The 15,987-nt window shown below is 67.2% G+C and overlaps 1 protein-coding gene across 1 annotated transcript in view; it reads left to right on the forward strand.

The window, feature by feature from the left end:
* LOC141172170 (alkaline phosphatase-like) overlaps nt 1–15,987 on the forward strand; it is a 104,061-nt gene that overhangs the window by 11,540 nt on the left and 76,534 nt on the right. The gene's annotated exons all lie outside the window — the stretch shown is intronic.

The raw sequence follows: 15,987 nt of genomic DNA on the forward strand, positions 1-15,987 counted from the left end.
CCCCACTCCTCTCACACTCTGGGCCCCCCACTCCTCTCACACTCTGGGCCCCCCCCCCCACTCCTCTCACACTCTGGGCCCCCCCCCCACTCCTCTCACACTCTGGGCCCCCCCCCCCCACTCCTCTCACACTCTGGGCCCCCCACTCCTCTCACACTCTGGGCCCCCCACTCCTCTCACACTCTGGGCCCCCACTCCTCTCACACTCTGGGCCCCCCACTCCTCTCACACTCTGGGCCCCACTCCTCTCACACTTTGGGCCCCCACTCCTCTCACACTCTGGGCCCCCACTCCTCTCACACTCTGGGCCCCCGCTCCTCTCACACTCTGGGCCCCCCACTCCTCTCACACTCTGGGCCCCCGCTGCTCTCACACTCTGGGCCCCCCCCCCTCTCCTCTCACACTCTGGGCCCCCGCTCCTCTCACACTCTGGGCCCCCTGCTCCTCTCACACTCTGGGCCCCCCCCCCCCACTCCTTTCACACTCTGGGCCCCCCACTCCTCTCACACTCTGGGCCCCCCCCCCACTCCTCTCACACTCTGGGCCCCCGCTCCTCTCACACTCTGGGCCCCCCACTCCTCTCACACTCTGGGCCCCCCACTCCTCTCACACTCTGGGCCCCCCCCCCACTCCTCTCACACTCTGGGCCCCCCACTCCTCTCACACTCTGGGCCCCCACTCCTCTCACACTCTGGGCCCCCGCTCCTCTCACACTCTGGGCCCCCCACTCCTCTCACACTCTGGGCCCCCCACTCCTCTCACACTCTGGGCCCCCCACTCCTCTCACACTCTGGGCCCCCCCCCCACTCCTCTCACACTCTGGGCCCCCGCTCCTCTCACACTCTGGGCCCCCCACTCCTCTCACACTCTGGGCCCCCCACTCCTCTCACACTCTGGGCCCCCCACTCCTCTCACACTCTGGGCCCCCCACTCCTCTCACACTCTGGGCCCCCACTCCTCTCACACTCTGGGCCCCCCACTCCTCTCACACTCTGGGCCCCCCACTCCTCTCACACTCTGGGCCCCCTGCTCCTCACACTCTGAACCCCCCACTCCTCACACTCGGGGCCCCCCACTCCTCTCACACTCTGGGCCCCCCACTCCTCTCACACTCGGGGCCCCCCACTCCTCACACCCTCTGGGCCCCCCACTCCTCTCACACTCTGGGCCCCCCCACTCCTCTCACACTCTGGGCCCCCTGCTCCTCACACTCAGGGCCCCCCACTCCTCTCACACTCTGGGCCCCCCACTCCTCTCACACTCTGGGCCCCCTGCTCCTCACACTCTGGACCCCCCACTCCTCTCACACTCAGGGCCCCCCACTCCTCTCACACTCAGGGCCCCCCGCTTCTCTCACACTCTGGGCCTCCCACTCCTCACACTCTGGGCCCCCCACTCCCCTCACACTCTGGGCCCCCCCCCACTCCTCTCACACTCTGAGCCCCCCCACTCCTCTCACACTCTGGGCCCCCCCACTCCTCTCACACTCTGGGCCCCCTACTCCTCTCCCACTCTGGGCCCCCCCCCCCACTCCTCTCACACTCTGGGCCCCCCCCCACTCCTCTCACACTCTGGGCCCCCCCGCTTCTCTCACACTCTGGGCTCCCCATTCCTCTCACCCTCTGGGCCCCCTGCTCCTCTCACACTCTGGGCCCCCCCACTCCTCTCACACTCTGAGCCCCCCCACTTCTCTCACACTCTGGGCCCCCCAGCTCCTCTCACACTCTGGGCCCCCCACTCCTGTCACACTCTGAGCCCCCCCACTCCTCTCACACTCTGGGCCCCCCCCACTCCTCTCACACTCTGGGTCCCCCCACTCCTCTCACACTCTGGGCCCCCCCCCACTCCTCTCACACTCTGGGCCCCCCCGCTCCTCTCACACTCTGAGCCCCCCCACTCCTCTCACACTCTGGGTCCCCCCACTCCTCTCACACTCTGGCCCCCCCCCACTCCCCTCACACTCTGGCCCCCCCCCCACTCCCCTCACATTCTGGACCCCCCACTCCTCTCACCGTCTGGGCCCCCTGCTTCTCTCACACTCTGGGCCCCCCGCTTCTCTCACACTCTGGGCCCCCCCGCTTCTCTCACACTCTGGGCCCCCTGCTTCTCTCACACTCTGGGCCTCCCGCTCCTCTCACACTCTGGGCCCCCCGCTCCTCTCACACTCTGGGCCCCCCACTTCTCTCACACTCTGGGCCCCCCCACTCCTCTCACACTCTGGGCCCCCGCTCCTTTCACACTCTGGGCCCCCCCAATCCTCTCACACTCTGGGTCCCCCGCTCCTCTCACACTCTGGGCTCCCCACTCCTCTCACCCTCTGGTCCCCCTGCTTCTCTCACACTCTGAGCCCCCCCACTTCTCTCACACTCTGGGCCCCCCAGCTCCTCTCACACTCTGGGCCCCCCCACTCCTCTCACACTCTGGGCCCCCCCCCACTCCTCTCACACTCTGGGTCCCCCCACTCCTCTCACACTCTGGCCCCCCCCCCACTCCACTCACACTCTGGGCCCCCCCCACTCCTCTCACCCTCTGGGCCCCCTGCTTCTCTCACACTCTGGGCCCCCCGCTTCTCTCACACTCTGGGCCCCCCGCTCCTCTCACACTCTGAGCCCCCACTCCTCTCACACTCTGGGCCCCCCGCTCCTCTCACACTCTGGGCCCCCCGCTTCTCTCACACTCTGGGCCCCCCCGCTTCTCTCACACTCTGGGGCCCCCGCTCCTCTCACACTCTGAGCCCCCCACTCCTCTCACACTCTGGGCCCCCCGCTCCTTTCACACTCTGGGCCCCCCCACTCCTCTCACACTCTGGGCCCCCACTCCTCTCACACTCTGGGCCCCCCCACTTCTCTCACCCTCTGGGCCCCCTGCTTCTCTCACACTCTGGGCCCCCCGCTTCTCTCACACTCTGGGCCCCCCGCTCCTCTCACACTCTGGGCCCCCCACTCCTCTCACACTCTGGGTCCCCCGCTCCTCTCACACTCTGGGCCCCCCACTCCTCTCACACTCTGGGCCCCCCCACTCCTCTAACCCTCTGGGCCCCCTGCTTCTCTCACACTCTGGGCCCCCCGCTTCTCTCACACTCTGGGCCCCCCGCTCCTCTCACACTCTGGGCCCCCCACTCCTCTCACACTCTGGGCCCCACCACTCCTCTCACCCTCTGGGCCCTCTGCTTCTCTCACACTCTTGGCCCCCCGCTTCTCTCACACTCTGGGCCCCCCGCTCCTCTCACACTTTGGGCCCCCCACTCCTCTCACACTCTGGGCCCCCACTGCTCTCACACTCTGGGCCCCCCCACTCCTCTCACACTCTGGGCCCCCCACTCCTTTCACACTCTGGGTCCCCCACTCCTCTCACACTCTGGGCCCCCCACTCCTCTCACACTCTGGGCCCCCCACTCCTCTCACCCTCTGGGCCCCCCCACTCCTCTCACACTCTGGGCCCCCCACTCCTCTCACCCTCTGGGCCCCCCCACTCCTCTCACCCTCTAGGCCCCCCCACTCCTCTCACCCTCTGGGCCCCCCCACTCCTCTCACACTCTGGGTCCCCCACTCCTCTCACCCTCTGGGCCCCCCCACTCCTCTCACACTCTGGGCCCCCCACTCCTCTCACCCTCTGGGCCCCCCCACTCCTCTCACACTCTGGGCCCCCCACTCCTCTCACACTCTGGGCCCCCCACTCCTCTCACACTCTGGGCCTCCCACTCCTCTCACACTCTGGGCCCCCCACTCCTCACACTCTGGGCCCCCCACTCCTCACACTCTGGACCCCCCCACTCCTTTCACACTCTGGGCCTCCACTCCTCACACTCTGGGCCCCCCCACTCCTCTCACCCTCTGGGCCCCCCCACTCCTCTCACACTCTGGGCGCCCCACTCCTCACACTCTGGGCCCCCCACTCCTCACACTCTGGGCCCCCCACTCCTCTCACACTCTGGGCCCCCCCACTCCTCTCACACTCTGGGCCCCCCACTCCTTTCACACTCTGGGCCCCCCACTCCTCTCACACTCTGGGCCCCCGCTCCTCACACTCTGGGCCCCCCACTCCTCACACTCTGGACCCCCCGCTCCTCACACTCTGGGCCCCTCCACTCCTCTCACACTCTGGGCCCCCCACTCCTCTCACACTCTGGGCCCCCCGCTTCTCTCACACTCTGGGCCCCCCGCTCCTCTCACACTCTGGGCCCCCCACTCCTCTCACACTCTGGGTCCCCCGCTCCTCTCACACTCTGGGCCCCCCCACTCCTCTCACACTCTGGGTCCCCCGCTCCTCTCACACTCTGGGCCCCCCACTCCTCTCACACTCTGGGCCCCCCGCTTCTCTCACACTCTGGGCCCCCCGCTTCTCTCACACTCTGGGCCCCCCACTCCTCTCACACTCTGGGCCCCCCGCTCCTCACACTCTGGGCCCCCCACTCCTCACACTCTGGACCCCCCGCTCCTCACACTCTGGGCCCCTCCACTCCTCTCACACTCGGGGCCCCCCACTCCTCTCACACTCTGGGTCCCCCGCTCCTCTCACACTCTGGGCCCCCCCACTCCTCTCACACTCTGGACACTCACTCCTCTCACACTTTGGGCCCCCCACTCCTCTCACACTCTGGGCCCCCACTGCTCTCACCCTCTGGGCCCCCACTCCTCTCACACTCTGGGCCCCCCCACTCCTCTCACACTCTGGGCCCCCCACTCCTTTCACACTCTGGGTCCCCCACTCCTCTCACACTCTGGGAACCCCACTCCTCTCACACTCTGGGCCCCCCACTCCTCTCACCCTCTGGGCCCCCCCACTCCTCTCACCCTCTGGGCCCCCCCACTCCTCTCACACTCTGGGCCCCCCACTCCTATCACACTCTGGGCCTCCCACTCCTCTCACACTCTGGGCCCCCCCACTCCTCACACTCTGGGCCCCCCACTCCTCACACTCTGGACCCCCCCACTCCTTTTCACACTCTGGGCCCCCACTCCTCACACTCTGGGCCCCCCACTCCTCACACTCTGGGCCCCCCACTCCTCTCACACTCTGGGCCCCCCGCTCCTCACACTCTGGGCCCCCCACTCCTCACACTCTGGACCCCCCGCTCCTCACACTCTGGGCCCCTCCACTCCTCTCACACTCTGGGCCCCCCACTCCTCTCATACTCTGGGCCCCCCGCTCCTCTCACACTCAGGGTCCCCTGCTCCTCTCACACTCTGGGCCCCCCCACTCCTCACACTCTGGGCCCCCCACTCCTCACACTCTGGACCCCCCCACTCCTTTTCACACTCTGGGCCCCCACTCCTCACACTCTGGGCCCCCCACTCCTCACACTCTGGGCCCCCCACTCCTCTCACACTCTGGGCCCCCCGCTCCTCACACTCTGGGTCCCCCACTCCTCACACTCTGGACCCCCCGCTCCTCACACTCTGGGCCCCTCCACTCCTCTCACACTCTGGGCCCCCCACTCCTCTCACACTCTGGGCCCCCCGCTCCTCTCACACTCTGGGCCCCCCACTCCTCTCACACTCTGGGCCCCTCCACTCCTCACACTCTGGGCCCCCCACTCCTCTCACACTCTGGGCCCCTCCACTCCTCACACTCTGGGCCCCCCACTCCTCTCACACTCTGGGCCCCCTGCTCCTCTCACACCCTGGGCCCCCCGCTCCTCACACTCTGGGCCCCCCGTTCCTCTCACACTCTGGGCCCCTCCACTCCTCACACTCTGGGCCCCCTGCTCCTCTCACACTCTGGGCCCCCTGCTCCTCTCACACCCTGGGCCCCCCGCTCCTCACACTCTGAGCTCCCCACTCCTCTCACACTCTGGGCCCCCTGCTCCTCTCACACTCTGGGCCCCCTGCTCCTCTCACACTCTGGGCCCCCTGCTCCTCTCACACTCTGGGCCCCTCCACTCCTCACACTCTGGGCCCCCCACTCCTCTCACACTCTGGGCCCCCTGCTCCTCTCACACCCTGGGCCCCCCGCTCCTCACACTCTGGGCTCCCCACTCCTCTCACACTCTGGGCCCCCTGCTCCTCTCACACTCTGGACCCCCCCACTCCTCTCACACTCTGGGCCCCCCACTCCTCTCACACTCTGGGCCCCCTGCTCCTCTCACACCCTGGGCCCCCCGCTCCTCACACTCTGGGCTCCCCACTCCTCTCACACTCTGGGCCCCCTGCTCCTCTCACACTCTGGGCCCCCCCACTCCTCTCACACTCTGGGCCCCCTGCTCCTCTCACACTCTGGGCCCCCTGCTCCTCTCACACTCTGGGCCCCTCCACTCCTCACACTCTGGGCCCCCCACTCCTCTCACACTCTGGGCCCCCTGCTCCTCTCACACCCTGGGCCCCCCGCTCCTCACACTCTGGGCTCCCCACTCCTCTCACACCCTGGGCCCCCCGCTCCTCACACTCTGGGCTCCCCACTCCTCTCATACTCTGGGCCCCCTGCTCCTCTCACACCCTGGGCCCCCCGCTCCTCACACTCTGGGCTCCCCACTCCTCTCACACTCTGGGCCCCCTGCTCCTCTCACACTCTGGGCCCCCCCACTCCTCTCACACTCTGGGCCCCCCCACTCCTCTCACACTCTGGGCCCCCCACTCCTCTCACACTCTGGGCCTCCCACTCCTCTCACACTCTGGGCCCCCCACTCCTCTCACACTCTGGGCCTCCCACTCCTCTCACACTCTGGGCCCCCCATTCCTCTCACACTCTGAGCCCCCACTCCTCTCACACTCTGAGCCTCCCGCTCCTCTCACACTCTGGGCCCTCCCGCTTCTCTCACACTCTGGGCTCCCCGCTCCTCTCACACTCTGAGCCCCCACTCCTCTCACACTCTGGGCCCCCCGCTCCTTTCACACTCTGGGCCCCCCCACTCCTCTCACACTCTGGGTCCCCCGCTCCTCTCACACTCTGGGCTCCCCACTCCTCTCACCCTCTGGGCCCCCTGCTTCTCTCACACTCTGAGCCCCCCCACTTCTCTCACACTCTGGGCCCCCCAGCTCCTCTCACACTCTGGGCCCCCCCACTCCTCTCACACTCTGAGCCCCCCCACTCCTCTCACACTCTGGGTCCCCCCACTCCTCTCACACTCTGGCCCCCCCCCCACTCCACTCACACTCTGGGCCCCCCCCACTCCTCTCACCCTCTGGGCCCCCTGCTTCTCTCACACTCTGGGCCCCCCGCTTCTCTCACACTCTGGGCCCCCCGCTCCTCTCACACTCTGAGCCCCCACTCCTCTCACACTCTGGGTCCCCCGCTCCTCTCACACTCTGGGCCCCCCGCTTCTCTCACACTCTGGGCCCCCCCGCTTCTCTCACACTCTGGGCCCCCCGCTCCTCTCACACTCTGAGCCCCCCCACTCCTCTCACACTCTGGGCCCCCCGCTCCTTTCACACTCTGGGCCCCCCCACTCCTCTCACACTCTGGGTCCCCCGCTCCTCTCGCACTCTGGGCACTCACTCCTCTCACACTTTGGGCCCCCCACTCCTCTCACACTCTGGGCCCCCACTGCTCTCACCCTCTGGGCCCCCACTCCTCTCACACTCTGGGCCCCCCCACTCCTCTCACCCTCTGGGCCCCCTGCTTCTCTCACACTCTGGGCCCCCCGCTTCTCTCACACTCTGGGCCCCCCGCTCCTCTCACACTCTGGGCCCCCCACTCCTCTTACACTCTGGGTCCCCCGCTCCTTTCACACTCTGGGCCCTCCACTCCTCTCACACTCTGGGCCCCCTCACTCCTCTAACCCTCTGGGCCCCCTGCTTCTCTCACACTCTGGGCCCCCCGCTTCTCTCACACTCTGGGCCCCCCGCTCCTCTCACACTCTGGGCCCCCCACTCCTCTCACACTCTGGGCCCCGCCACTCCTCTCACCCTCTGGGCCCTCTGCTTCTCTCACACTCTGGGCCCCCCGCTTCTCTCACACTCTGGGCCCCCCACTCCTCTCACACTTTGGGCCCCCCACTCCTCTCACACTCTGGGCCCCCACTGCTCTCACACTCTGGGCCCCCCCACTCCTCTCACACTCTGGGCCCCCCACTCCTCTCACCCTCTGGGCCCCCCCACTCCTCTCACACTCTGGGCCCCCCACTCCTCTCACACTCTGGGCCCCCCACTCCTCTCACACTCTGGGAACCCCACTCCTCTCACACTCTGGGCCCCCCACTGCTCTCACACTCTGGGCCCCCCCACTCCTCTCACACTCTGGGCCCCCCACTCCTTTCACACTCTGGGTCCCCCACTCCTCTCACACTCTGGGAACCCCACTCCTCTCACACTCTGGGCCCCCCACTCCTCTCACCCTCTGGGCCCCCCCACTCCTCTCACACTCTGGGCCCCCCCACTCCTCTCACACTCTGGGCCCCCCACTCCTCTCACACTCTGGGCCCCCCACTCCTCTCACCCTCTGGGCCCCCCCACTCCTCTCACCCTCTGGGCCCCCCCACTCCTCTCACCCTCTAGGCCCCCCCACTCCTCTCACCCTCTGGGCCCCCCCACTCCTCTCACACTCTGGGTCCCCCACTCCTCTCACCCTCTGGGCCCCCCCACTCCTCTCACACTCTGGGCCCCCCACTCCTCTCACCCTCTGGGCCCCCCCACTCCTCTCACACTCTGGGCCCCCCACTCCTCTCACACTCTGGGCCCCCCACTCCTCTCACACTCTGGGCCTCCCACTCCTCTCACACTCTGGGCCCCCCCACTCCTCACACTCTGGGCCCCCCACTCCTCACACTCTGGACCCCCCCACTCCTTTCACACTCTGGGCCTCCACTCCTCACACTCTGGGCCCCCCCCACTCCTCTCACCCTCTGGGCCCCCCCACTCCTCTCACACTCTGGGCCCCCCACTCCTCACACTCTGGGCCCCCCACTCCTCACACTCTGGGCCCCCCACTCCTCTCACACTCTGGGCCCCCCCACTCCTCTCACACTCTGGGCCCCCCACTCCTTTCACACTCTGGGCCCCCCACTCCTCTCACACTCTGGGCCCCCCGCTCCTCACACTCTGGGCCCCCAACTCCTCACACTCTGGACCCCCCGCTCCTCACACTCTGGGCCCCTCCACTCCTCTCACACTCTGGGCCCCCCACTCCTCTCACACTCTGGGCCCCCCGCTTCTCTCACACTCTGGGCCCCCCGCTCCTCTCACAATCTGGGCCCCCCACTCCTCTCACACTCTGGGTCTCCCGCTCCTCTCACACTCTGGGCCCCCCCACTCCTCTCACACTCTGGGTCCCCCGCTCCTCTCACACTCTGGGCCCCCCACTCCTCTCACACTCTGGGCCCCCCGCTTCTCTCACACTCTGGGCCCCCCGCTTCTCTCACACTCTGGGCCCCCCACTCCTCTCACACTCTGGGCCCCCCGCTCCTCACACTCTGGGCCCCCCACTCCTCACACTCTGGACCCCCCGCTCCTCACACTCTGGGCCCCTCCACTCCTCTCACACTCTGGGCCCCCCACTCCTCTCACACTCTGGGTCCCCCGCTCCTCTCACACTCTGGGCCCCCCCACTCCTCTCACACTCTGGACACTCACTCCTCTCACACTTTGGGCCCCCCACTCCTCTCACACTCTGGGCCCCCACTGCTCTCACCCTCTGGGCCCCCACTCCTCTCACACTCTGGGCCCCCCCACTCCTCTCACACTCTGGGCCCCCCCACTCCTTTCACACTCTGGGTCCCCCACTCCTCTCACACTCTGGGAACCCCACTCCTCTCACACTCTGGGCCCCCCACTCCTCTCACCCTCTGGGCCCCCCCACTCCTCTCACCCTCTGGGCCCCCCCACTCCTCTCACACTCTGGGCCCCCCACTCCTCTCACACTCTGGGCCCCCCACTCCTCTCACACTCTGGGCCTCCCACTCCTCTCACACTCTGGGCCCCCCCACTCCTCACACTCTGGGCCCCCCACTCCTCACACTCTGGACCCCCCCACTCCTTTTCACACTCTGGGCCCCCACTCCTCACACTCTGGGCCCCCCACTCCTCACACTCTGGGCCCCCCACTCCTCTCACACTCTGGGCCCCCCGCTCCTCACACTCTGGGCCCCCCACTCCTCACACTCTGGACCCCCCGCTCCTCACACTCTGGGCCCCTCCACTCCTCTCACACTCTGGGCCCCCCACTCCTCTCACACTCTGGGCCCCCCGCTCCTCTCACACTCTGGGCCCCCCACTCCTCTCACACTCTGGGCCCCTCCACTCCTCACACTCTGGGCCCCCCACTCCTCTCACACTCTGGGCCCCTCCACTCCTCACACTCTGGGCCCCCCACTCCTCTCACACTCTGGGCCCCCTGCTCCTCTCACACCCTGGGCCCCCCGCTCCTCACACTCTGGGCCCCCCGTTCCTCTCACACTCTGGGCCCCTCCACTCCTCACACTCTGGGCCCCCCGCTCCTCTCACACTCTGGGCCCCCTGCTCCTCTCACACCCTGGGCCTCCCGCTCCTCACACTCTGGGCTCCCCACTCCTCTCACACTCTGGGCCCCCTGCTCCTCTCACACTCTGGGCCCCCTGCTCCTCTCACACTCTGGGCCCCCTACTCCTCTCACACTCTGGGCCCCTCCACTCCTCACACTCTGGGCCCCCAATCCTCTCACACTCTGGGCCCCCTGCTCCTCTCACACCCTGGGCCCCCCGCTCCTCACACTCTGGGCTCCCCACTCCTCTCACACTCTGGGCCCCCTGCTCCTCTCACACTCTGGGCCCCCCCACTCCTCACACCCTGGGCCCCCCGCTCCTCACACTCTGGGCTCCCCACTCCTCTCACACTCTGGGCCCCCTGCTCCTCTCACACCCTGGGCCCCCGCTCCTCACACTCTGGGCTCCCCACTCCTCTCACACTCTGGGCCCCCTGCTCCTCTCACACTCTGGGCCCCCCCACTCCTCTCACACTCTGGGCCCCCCACTCCTCTCACACTCTGGGCCCCCCACTCCTCTCACACTCTGGGCCTCCCACTCCTCTCACACTCTGGGTCCCCCCCCACTCCTCTCACACTCTGGGCCCCCCCACTCCTCACACTCTGGACCCCCCACTCCTCACACTCTGGACCCCCCCACTCCTTTCACACTCTGGGCCCCCACTCCTCACACTCTGGGCCCCCCACTCCTCACACTCTGGGCCCCCCACTCCTCTCACACTCTGGGCCCCCCGCTCCTCACACTCTGGGCTCCCCACTCCTCACACTCTGGACCCCCCGCTCCTCACACTCTGGGCCCCTCCACTCCTCTCACACTCTGGGCCCCCCACTCCTCTCACACTCTGGGCCCCCCGCTCCTCTCACACTCAGGGCCCCCTGCTCCTCTCACACTCTGGGCCCCCCACTCCTCTCACACTCTGGGCCCCTCAACTCCTCACACTCTGGGCCCCCCACTCCTCTCACACTCTGGGCCCCCTGCTCCTCTCACACCCTGGGCCCCCCGCTCCTCACACTCTGGGCCCCCCGTTCCTCTCACACTCTGGGCCCCTCCACTCCTCACACTCTGGGCCCCCCACTCCTCTCACACTCTGGGCCCCCTGCTCCTCTCACACTCTGGGCCCCCCCACTCCTCTCACACTCTGGGCCCCTCCACTCCTTTCACACTCTGGGCCCCCTGCTCCTCTCACACTCTGGGCCCCCTGCTCCTCTCACACTCTGGGCCCCCTGCTCCTCTCACACTCTGGGCCCCCTGCTCCTCTCACACTCTGGGCCCCTCCACTCCTCTCACACTCTGGGCCCCCTACTCCTCTCACACTCTGGGCCCCCCCTCCACTCCTCACACTCTGGGCCCCCTACTCCTCTCACACTCTGGGCCCCCTACTCCTCTCACACTCTGGGCCCCCGCTCCTCACACTCTGGGCCCCCTACTCCTCTCACACTCTGGGCCCCCCCTCCACTCCTCACACTCTGGGCCCCCTACTCCTCTCACACTCTGGGCCCCCTACTCCTCTCACACTCTGGGCCCCCGCTCCTCACACTCTGGGCCCCCTGCTCCTCTCACACTCTGGGCCCCCCCACTCCTCTCACACTCTGGGCCCCCCACTCCTCTCACACTCTGGACCCCCCACTCCTCTCACACTCTGGGCCTCCCACTCCTCTCACACTCTGGGCCCCCCCACTCCTCACACTCTGGGCCCCCCACTCCTCACACTCTGGACCCCCCCACTCCTTTCACACTCTGGACCCCCCCACTCCTTTCACACTCTGGGCCTCCACTCCTCACACTCTGGGCCCCCCCACTCCTCTCACCCTCTGGGCCCCCCCACTCCTCTCACACTCTGGGCCCCCCACTCCTCACACTCTGGGCCCCCCACTCCTCACACTCTGGGCCCCCCACTCCTCTCACACTCTGGGCCCCCCCACTCCTCTCACACTCTGGGCCCCCCACTCCTTTCACACTCTGGGCCCCCCACTCCTCTCACACTCTGGGACCCCGCTCCTCACACTCTGGGCCCCCCACTCCTCACACTCTGGACCCCCCGCTCCTCACACTCTGGGCCCCTCCACTCCTCTCACACTCTGGGCCCCCCACTCCTCTCACACTCTGGGCCCCCCGCTTCTCTCACACTCTGGGCCCCCCGCTCCTCTCACAATCTGGGCCCCCCACTCCTCTCACACTCTGGGTCTCCCGCTCCTCTCACACTCTGGGCCCCCCCACTCCTCTCACACTCTGGGTCCCCCGCTCCTCTCACACTCTGGGCCCCCCGCTCCTCTCACAATCTGGGCCCCCCACTCCTCTCACACTCTGGGTCTCCCGCTCCTCTCACACTCTGGGCCCCCCCACTCCTCTCACACTCTGGGTCCCCCGCTCCTCTCACACTCTGGGCCCCCCGCTTCTCTCACACTCTGGGCCCCCCACTCCTCTCACACTCTGGGCCCCCCGCTCCTCACACTCTGGGCCCCCCGCTCCTCTCACACTCTGGGCCCCCCACTCCTCTCACACTCTGGGCCCCTCCACTCCTCACACTCTGGGCCCCCCACTCCTCTCACACTCTGGGCCCCTCCACTCCTCACACTCTGGGCCCCCCACTCCTCTCACACTCTGGGCCCCCTGCTCCTCTCACACCCTGGGCCCCCCGCTCCTCACACTCTGGGCCCCCCGTTCCTCTCACACTCTGGGCCCCTCCACTCCTCACACTCTGGGCCCCCCGCTCCTCTCACACTCTGGGCCCCCTGCTCCTCTCACACCCTGGGCCCCCCGCTCCTCACACTCTGGGCTCCCCACTCCTCTCACACTCTGGGCCCCCTGCTCCTCTCACACTCTGGGCCCCCTGCTCCTCTCACACTCTGGGTCCCCTGCTCCTCTCACACTCTGGGCCCCTCCACTCCTCACACTCTGGGCCCCCCACTCCTCTCACACTCTGGGCCCCCTGCTCCTCTCACACCCTGGGCCCCCCGCTCCTCACACTCTGGGCTCCCCACTCCTCTCACACTCTGGGCCCCCTGCTCCTCTCACACTCTGGGCCCCCCCACTCCTTACACCCTGGGCCCCCCGCTCCTCACACTCTGGGCTCCCCACTCCTCTCACACTCTGGGCCCCCTGCTCCTCTCACACCCTGGGCCCCCCGCTCCTCACACTCTGGGCTCCCCACTCCTCTCACACTCTGGGCCCCCTGCTCCTCTCACACTCTGGGCCCCCCCACTCCTCTCACACTCTGGGCCCCCCACTCCTCTCACACTCTGGGCCCCCCACTCCTCTCACACTCTGGGCCTCCCACTCCTCTCACACTCTGGGCCCCCCCCCACTCCTCTCACACTCTGGGCCCCCCCACTCCTCACACTCTGGACCCCCCACTCCTCACACTCTGGACCCCCCCACTCCTTTCACACTCTGGGCCCCCACTCCTCTCACACTCTGGGCCCCCCGCTCCTCACACTCTGGGCTCCCCACTCCTCACACTCTGGACCCCCCGCTCCTCACACTCTGGGCCCCTCCACTCCTCTCACACTCTGGGCCCCCCACTCCTCTCACACTCTGGGCCCCCCGCTCCTCTCACACTCAGGGCCCCCTGCTCCTCTCACACTCTGGGCCCCCCACTCCTCTCACACTCTGGGCCCCTCAACTCCTCACACTCTGGGCCCCCCACTCCTCTCACACTCTGGGCCCCCTGCTCCTCTCACACCCTGGGCCCCCCGCTCCTCACACTCTGGGCCCCCCGTTCCTCTCACACTCTGGGCCCCTCCACTCCTCACACTCTGGGCCCCCCACTCCTCTCACACTCTGGGCCCCCTGCTCCTCTCACACTCTGGGCCCCCCCACTCCTCTCACACTCTGGGCCCCTCCACTCCTCTCACACTCTGGGCCCCCTGCTCCTCTCACACTCTGGGCCCCCTGCTCCTCTCACACTCTGGGCCCCCTGCTCCTCTCACACTCTGGGCCCCCTGCTCCTCTCACACTCTGGGCCCCTCCACTCCTCTCACACTCTGGGCCCCCTACTCCTCTCACACTCTGGGCCCCCCCTCCACTCCTCACACTCTGGGCCCCCTACTCCTCTCACACTCTGGGCCCCCTACTCCTCTCACACTCTGGGCCCCCGCTCCTCACACTCTGGGCCCCCTGCTCCTCTCACACTCTGGGCCCCCCCACTCCTCTCACACTCTGGGCCCCCTGCTCCTCTCACACTCTGGGCCCCCGCTCCTCACACTCTGGGCCCCCCACTCCTCTCACACTCTGGGCCCCCGCTCCTCACACTCTGGGCTCCCCACTCCTCTCACACTCTGGGCCCCCCGCTCCTCACACTCTGGGCCCCCCCACTCCTCTCACACTCTGGGCCCCCGCTCCTCACACTCTGGGCCCCCGCTCCTCACACTCTGGGCCCCCCCACTCCTCTCACACTCTGGGCCCCCTGCTCCTCTCACACTCTGGGCCCCCGCTCCTCACACTCTGGGCCCCCTGCTCCTCTCACACTTATATTCCCCTTCGGACCCCGGATGCTGGTTCTGCACAGTACTCGCTGAGGTTCGGGATCCTCCCTGATGGCGACATTGTCAGACGCCTGATTATGGTAATGGCGGCAGTAGTCAGGGTGTGGGCAGGAGGGGCAGCGCCACCGCCTCGCTACAATGTATCATCCTGCAGCTGTCACACCTTATCCCATGAATCATGGTTACTCCTATAATCCTGGATCATCAATCTCCTTCCCCCTCTGGCAGCTGACAGTACAGTCCCTTCTCCCTGATAGATATAGTCTTCCAGCGGCTCTGATCTTTCCCCGACAAGCAGACAGAAAGCTATTTCTATTGGCCGCCCTGCAGTGCTCAGCCCCTTAGGTGAAGGTGTCTGAGCATGTGTGCTCTTTAGCACCCTGCTTACTAGGTGGAGGTGACCAAGCATGTGTGTCCTCCAGCACTCGACTCCCGAGATGAATGTATCCTCCAGCACTCAGCTCAGTAGGTGGAGGGGACTGAGCGTGTGTGTCCTCCAGCACTCGTCTCATTCAGAGGAGGAGACTGAGCGTGTCTGTCCTCCAGCACTCGGCTCATTAGGTGGAGGTGACCGAGCATGTGTGTCCTCCAGTACTCGGATCATTAGGTGGAGGTAACTGAGCATGTGTGTCCTCCAGCACTCGGCTCATTAGGTGGAGGTGACCGAGCATGTGTGTCCTCCAGTACTCGGATCATTAGGTGGAGGTAACTGAGCATGTGTGTCCTCCAACACTTGGCTCATTAGATGGAGGTGATAGAGCATCTGTGTCCTCCTGCACTCGGCTCATTAGGGGGAGGTGACTGAGCGTGTGTGTCCTCTAGTGCTCGGCTCATTGGGTGCAGAGGACTGAGCGTGTGTATCCTCCAGCCATCGGCTCATTAAGTGGAGGGGACTGAGCGTGTGTGTCCTCCAGCCCTTGGTTCATTAGGTAGAGGTGACCAAGTGTGTGTGTTCTCCAGCACTCGGCTCATGAGGTGGAGATGACTGAGCGTGTGTATCCTCCAGCCATCGGCTCATTAAGTGGAGGGGACTGAGCGTGTGTGTCCTCCAGCCCTTGGTTCATTAGGTAGAGGTGACCAAGTGTGTGTGTCCTCCAGCACTTGGCTCAT

The sequence above is a fragment of the Phyllobates terribilis genome, unplaced genomic scaffold, assembly GCF_046119375.1.
Source record: "Phyllobates terribilis strain yellow unplaced genomic scaffold, ASM4611937v1 Scaffold_12__6_contigs__length_324123572, whole genome shotgun sequence".
NCBI classification, from domain to species: Eukaryota; Metazoa; Chordata; class Amphibia; order Anura; family Dendrobatidae; genus Phyllobates; species Phyllobates terribilis.